The sequence below is a fragment of the Hevea brasiliensis genome, chromosome 2, assembly GCF_030052815.1.
Source record: "Hevea brasiliensis isolate MT/VB/25A 57/8 chromosome 2, ASM3005281v1, whole genome shotgun sequence".
In the NCBI taxonomy this organism is placed as follows: Eukaryota; Viridiplantae; Streptophyta; class Magnoliopsida; order Malpighiales; family Euphorbiaceae; genus Hevea; species Hevea brasiliensis.
This window is the reverse complement of record NC_079494.1, coordinates 11,870,466-11,877,905: the sequence shown is the minus strand read 5'-3', so window position 1 is coordinate 11,877,905 and position 7,440 is coordinate 11,870,466. Positions and strand designations below refer to the sequence as shown.

Below are 7,440 nucleotides of genomic sequence, written 5' to 3'. Positions count from 1 at the left end.
CTCCTTCAATTTCGGCACTGAATAGGATCACAAGGTTTACTTAATTCCATTTTTTAAAAATTAAGGTATTAAAATTATGCCTTTTTAAAAGTCAAAATGCCACTAGACTTTTATTATGCTATTAGTATTTTATTTTGCCGTTAGTATTTACTAAATGGCATTAATATATACTGATATGACAAATGTCTTTATGCTCTTAAATTGGCTGATAAGTGGACTCTACCTATTTAACCGTATAATCATATCATCTATCCAGTATCATGTCAGAAAAAAAGCGGAAAAAATAGAATATGTTGATATTTACCTCCTATATATTTTGAGGAAATCAATAGCTAGATTAGTATATACAACTAAATAGTATGGCTCACTTATCACATCAGTTTAAGAGTATGAGGAGACCTACTACATTAGCATATATTAATGTTGCTTAATAATTTTATCTTTAAGTGCTAACCGTGTAATAACACAGACTATTAAATATAAAAAAAAATAATCATACACTTATTAATAAAATGTGCAAACCACAATATATTAAAATGTACACTAATTTGTAATGAAAATTGAGATGTAATTAACTAAACCATTATATTTTTTAACTCATTAATAGTAAATTTTAATCGAATAACTATCTTATTAATATAAATATATCTCTAAAATTAACTTATTTTTTGAAAAATGAAAAAAATTATAAATTTTATCATATTTGGGGAACTAAATTATAAATTATCCACATTTTCTCAACCAGCTCACAACTCAACATGTTGCAACTTTTGCAAAGACCAGTCCGATTAACACCGAATCATCTAAGAGCACTTTCAATTAGTTGAAGAGATCAAATACGAATAAGACACAGCTAGAAGGCTCGTGCCTGCGGCCTCAAGTAAGGGCAAAGGCGGCTTGCTCAATTATTGCATCTTCTAGAAATATATGTAGCCCCACTGGTCTTCCCTTTGACTCTATTCAAATCGTTTTTCATGTTTTCCAATTTCTAGAACTCACTAACTGCTCGGTTGAGCAAAAAACAAATTGAAAAATCAAGCCATCAATTAAAAAACTAATTAAATTGATTAATTTTAAACACTTTAATATAACTTTTATTTTATAAAATTAATGGTTAAACAATTTAATCAATTTATTTGATGCAAATATATTAAAATTTCTATAATATTTTTTAAGCTTTAATTATATTTTTTTATATATTTATATTTACATTTCTTATATTGTACAATTAATTTGAAAAAAATATAACAAAATAAAAAATATATATTCATATTATTTTTATTGTTATTTTTATGGAAAAGTAATTAAAATTATAATTTAATTATGTGTTTTGTTATCTTAACTAGAGAAAATCAATGTTTAAATGACAAGCAATAATCCGTGGAATTTTACCGTTCAAAGCTATCTATTGAAAGTCACGTCTCTCTCTACTGTTTTTTTTTTTTTTTTAAGTAATCATGTGTGAATTTCCTGCAAATCAGGCACATTTAGAATATAGAATTGTAGGTATAATTCATTTTTAATATGATCATGCGTCTACTGGTGATTCAAGCATGGTTTATGATTTTTACATGTCTATGGGACCAGATCGGCTAGATATATTATCTGCACTTGTATTATTTAATTTCGAATATAGTAGACACTTGAATTTAAAAAAAGAAAAAAAAATGTAACATTTATGCATAAAATAGATAAATTTCATCGATTGTCCCTCAACTTATAGAGTATTGAAATAATATTATTTCTAAACTTTAATTTGTAACATAAAACTTTTTTAATTTTAATTTTAATAATAATAATATCCTTTTAAGTGATGTGATAAATGACAGAGATTAAAAATTGATTTCTTTTTCCTCTCTCCATTCTCTCTCTCTCTCTCTAATCACTGTTTCTGTCTTCTAGCTTTATTCTCTCGTTCACTTAGACCACTATCTCTTCAGTCTCTTTCCTCACTATCTCTCCCTCTCAGTCTCTGCTCCCCTTCCCTATCTCCCTCCCTTTTGGCTTCACCTAGTGCAGTGGCACTTTCCTTTTCCCTTTTCCATTCCATTATCTTGTCTTTTCCCACCATCTCCTTAGCCCTTCCACTTCAAACCATAACTACACAACAAAAACCCCAAATCAAAATTGTGCAAACAAAATGCAAAAACTCAAAATGAAATTGCAATAAAATTGTGCATTTTTTTTTAATTGAACTGCTCATGATGAGCAATGAAAATTATTGATTCGAGGAGGACAAGAAATAAAATGAAACTTTGTTGTTGAGATAGAATAAACTGCTCCTGGTGCATCATGACTAGAAATGCTAGGAATGGTAAAAAGTGTTATTTGATGTTATTGCATGCAAGTTTCTTTCCCTAAATTCTCTTGATCAATTTCTTTTGTCAAATTTATTACGTTAATTACCAAAGCTTTTTTTTTTTTTTTTTTTTTTTGTAGTTATATTCACATATCTCCATTATTAGAAAGCTCAACTGCATTTGAATCACATGAAATTGCAAAAAAATATTGTGTCAATTCTTGGTCAAGTTTTGATGTTGGACCTTTGCCTTGCCGACAACTCAAATGGCACATGTGTTGCTTGGCCTAGAGCTTAAGGCTACATTATCTAGAAATTCCCAATATATACATTGTTGCAAAAAAGATTGCAAATGGAGCTCTTTTCCAAGCAATTACTGGTAGAGACACAATTGAGCACCTCTCAGTTGTAAGGAATGGGGCTTATATGATAACTATGGTTTGGACTTTCTTCTTTCATCGAATTAACTTCAAAACTATGAGATGAGTTCATTCTGATATGGTTAAGTAAAACAAACATGAAAGAAATAGGCTATTAAGTAGATAAGTACATGTGTAAGGAAAGGAGTAATAAAAGAAGAAAGTACCACTTCCATAGTTTTCACAGAAGCCCCATTCCTTATAGTTGAGAGGTCCTTAATTGTATCTTTAATAGTAATTGCTTAGAAAGGAACACCATTTATGATACTTTTTATAGTAGTGCATTGGAATTTCCAAATAATGTTACCTTAAGTTCTGGGTCAGCAAACACATGCATTGGCTTAGGCCATTCAGGGAGCATTTTCTCTTGAGAAGTGGCCTAGATGGATGCGCGTTTATAAGATCAAGAAGCAACATAAGCTCCAACTTCCAAAACTCTAAACATCACCTATAATAATAAAAATAGATGAGTAAACTAGTTTTCTCATTACATCAAACTTTGGATTTATGCTGACAAAAATGGATTATAATTAGGGGTTATGTTAATCTTTACATAACTCAACCAAAAAGTACTTTAGCCCTTTTATTATTATTTTCCAAAGATTAATAATGAATTTACATATTTAATAGATATTTCTTTTGTAGTTTTTTTTCTTTGTTTCTTCTACCGGGTCTGGTAGGCTGCTTATAACACTTACTCTCAAAATAAACCATATTAGCTATTAGGGTATTAAAATAATGAAATCTTGAATTTTAATTTTAATTTTAATTTTATTTAAATAAATAAAATAAAAAAATCATAATTGATTATACTTTGTATATAATAATATGGTGTTTCTCTTACAGGTTATTAGCTTATATGTGATGGGTGCTTTGAATGCCGTTTTGCCGGACGAGCGTCGACGAGAAATGTGCCGTTACCTTTATAATCACCTGGTATTTATTTACTTGTGGCTAAATTATTATCTATTTCTTTTATTATATCAAATTAATAGTAATAATAGTAAACATAATTTAATTTTTCACATTAGATTTCGTTAATTATTTAATTTCTCCTTCTAATTTTTTAAATTAATTATTAATCGTAATAAAAAATATTAATAATGATAAAATTTTATATATGAAAATATTTATAATAGTAAAAATAATAAATAAAAGTTTTTATCATTAATATTAAAAAATTAGAGAAAAATAAATGGAGAGATAAAAATTTGAGGTAAAAGTGCATGAAAGAATATGAAAAAAGGATATAACTAAAATTTAACACTTCAAAAAGGCAAACCTGAGATAGCTTTGTAATTATACAGTCATAAGGGCTTAAGACACAATTCTATTGAAAAGGAGAAAAGAATTCTTATCTTGATAAAACTGTTGTCCAAGAAAATACTTGTACCTTTGTTACTTGCTGCAGCTGCAGTCACCATGGATGTATTTCTTTCTCTTTTGCTAGGTAAAACTACTACTGTGAAGAGAAGATACACAGTCATGTCGAAGGAGATTCTGGACAAATACCCTGAACTTGCAACCGAGGGATTGCCAACGATCAAACAAAGGCTTGAAATAGCGAATCCGGCAGTTGTTGAGATGGCAAAGGAAGAAAGCCTTGCTTGCATCAAGGAGCGGGGAAGGCCAGCAGAAGATATCACCCATATTGTGTATGTCTCTTCCAGTGAGATACGCCTACCAGGTGGCGACCTTTATCTTGCCAGTCAGCTTGGCTTAAAGAGTGATGTTAGTCGAGTAATGCTATACTTTCTAGGCTGTTATGGTGGGGTGACTGGCCTCCGAGTTGCCAAGGACATAGCTGAAAATAATCCAGGAAGTCGTGTTTTATTAACCACTTCTGAAACTACTATTCTTGGTTTTCGCCCCCCAAACAAGGCACGGCCTTATGACCCTGTAGGAGCTGCCCTTTTTGGTGATGGAGCTGCAGCTGTAATCATTGGAGCCAACACTGTAATAAACAAGGAGTCTCCTCTCTTGGAGCTTAACTATGCAGTTCAGCAATTCTTGCCAGGTACGCAAAATGTCATCGATGGACGCCTTTCTTAAGAGGGTATAAATTTCAAGCTTGGAAGGGACCTTCCTCAGAAGATAGAAGATAACATAGAGGAATTCTGCAAGAAGCTCATGTCAAAGGCTGGATTAACTGATGAGTTCAATGATTTGTTCTGGGCCGTTCATCCTGGTGGACCTGCAATACTTAACCGGCTCGAGAGCACTCTGAAGCTAAACACCGGGAAGCTAGGTAGTGGAGTACAATGCGAGCTTATGTAAATTGACCCCTAAAGCCACACTTATGGACACAGGTGAAGGTTTTTTGCTGCCAAATTTGAACTACTGAGATCCATTAAAGAAGGCTAGTTGGTGAAATTCATTTTTAGGTGGCCAACATAATATTTAGAGATATGCTTGTTGGCATTGGACTGTCCTATGCAAGAACCCAACTTCCTTCTAATTCAACTAATCTAATGCAAGTTTGCTAAGCAAACCAATTTCTTAGAAAGGTAGGAGTCAATACTAGGCATAATTTTTATTGTGGTTATTATGAATTATAAGTTAGATCTGTGACTTAAAATCCTAGTGGGATTTAGAGAGATACTTTTTTCTAATTAGAATAAGAGAATATTCCTTAATAGGATGGATGAATATTTTCTATATAAAGTAAAACTTCTATTTTAGTGTTATTACTAAGTTAAGTTGGATTCCTAATTAGATTAGGATTTGGGTGGCTAACATTATAAATAGAAGTATTGTGCAAAGGTTATTAGGCTTTGTCTATAGAGAGTGGCTTCACGCATTGAAGAGAGTGGTTTTTAGCCCATGGAGAAGGAGCTTTAGCCCATCATGAAGAAGAGGCTTTTGCCCACTACAACAAATGTTAGAATTATTAGCAAAAACTTTTGCAAGAACATTAATTTTGCCACTATAAAGTTAACATACAGCGGCAATATGAACAATTGTTATTAATGGGACATAAAAAAGGTATGGCAGCAATTATTATTCATTGTTGTTACCATTGACAAACTCTTGGCAACTATAATTGTTGTTGCCAATAACTTTTTCTTTTTTGAAACAACCATAATTTTCTTGTAAAATACCTATAACTATAATTTTTTAACAGCAACATCCAGCAATTCATATATTACTGCTAAAAGTATAAAATTTACTGCCATAAGTTTATTGCAACAATATAAGGATTGTTGCATGTTGCTACTAAAAAATTGTGATCATAAGTATTTTACAACAAAATTGTGATTGTTATATATATATAAAAAAAAAGTTACTGGCAACAACAATTATTGCTACTAAAAGTTTATCAATGGTAAGAATAATGAATAACAATTGTTGCCTTATCTTTTTTAATCTTTTTTATGCACCATTAGTAGCAATTGTTCATGTTACTGTTGTATGATAACTTTATAACAGTAAAATTAATGTCGCTGCAAATTTTTTTGCTACTAATTCTAATATTTGTTGTAGTGCCTATTACAGTGTCATAGAGGGAAAGATGCTTCAACCTAAGGTGGAGAAAGAGCATAAAATTCAAAAGGAATGAATTCTTGTCCATTGGTAAGGAGGCTCTTGCCCACATAGTTGAAGACACTCTTTGGGGTGTATAATGCAGTTAAAAGTAGTAAATTTATTGGGTTATATCTGAAGGAGAATGAGAAGAACTAAGTAATATATTTAGTATGGGCTATTATATTGTGAGGGTTCTCTTTGGGGTAATTAGATTGATATAGAAAGATTTGAGCTTGTTATTGATTATTATTTTATTCATAGTGGAAGATGGCATATCTATGGACGTAACCCTATGTGAAAAGGTGAACCATGTAAATATTGGTATTTTGTATGTTTATTTTATCTCTTAGTAGTTTAAATGCTGTTGTGGTGCATAACATTATATATATATATATATATATATATATATATATATATATATATATATATATATATATATAATGCAGGGGACTCCTACTATGGGATAATCATTCCAACTATAACTCAATAGGTCTCAGAAGGTATGGCAAGAAGGAATGAAACATTGAAATATTAAATATTTCATTTATTATGAAGTGATCTTTTAAAATTGTATGAAATCATCCTTTATCTAGGTTCTCTATGGTCAAGCAAGGAAAAAAAGGGCATGGAGCTACTGATTGTTGGAAATATGGTTTGGGTCACCCATATGGATCAACTCAAATCTATTAGACTTAAAATCAGTACCAAGAACAACCACATGAAAACTCATGTATATTGCCAAAAGGTTGCAAAATCTAACAGTCACGTACATTGGTTAAAAGATGCAATTATATGAAGAGATGCAATTCTTCTTAATAGTTACATGCACTAAGATATGCAACTTTTGGCCAAAAGGTTGGTACACATTGAGTAAATATATATAAGAGCCTTACAAGCCTTTTGTAATGCGTAACAGAAGGACAAATGAGCGTGCATTTATGTATGTATAAGTTTGGCCTAATGCTTAATTTTTAGAGGCTCTCATTTTTAAACAAATTGTGGAGCAATTTGTTTATACAAATAAGTTACACATCTAAACTATAAACTAATCTATATATTCATGTTATTTATTCATGTGATTATATGGTAGACTAGTGAAGTAAATATGGTGGAGATCTTAAGGTTGTATGAACATGATTTAGGATCCATGTATTTGAATCCATGTATTGGGTCTTTATTATCTTTTTTTTTATTGGT

The 7,440-nt window shown here is 30.8% G+C and overlaps 1 pseudogene; it reads left to right on the top strand.

Moving 5' to 3' along the window:
• The first annotated feature begins 4,169 nt into the window (after positions 1-4,169).
• LOC110661194 (type III polyketide synthase A-like) lies at positions 4,170-5,210 on the top strand (annotated as a pseudogene).
• The last annotated feature ends 2,230 nt before the right edge of the window (positions 5,211-7,440 follow it).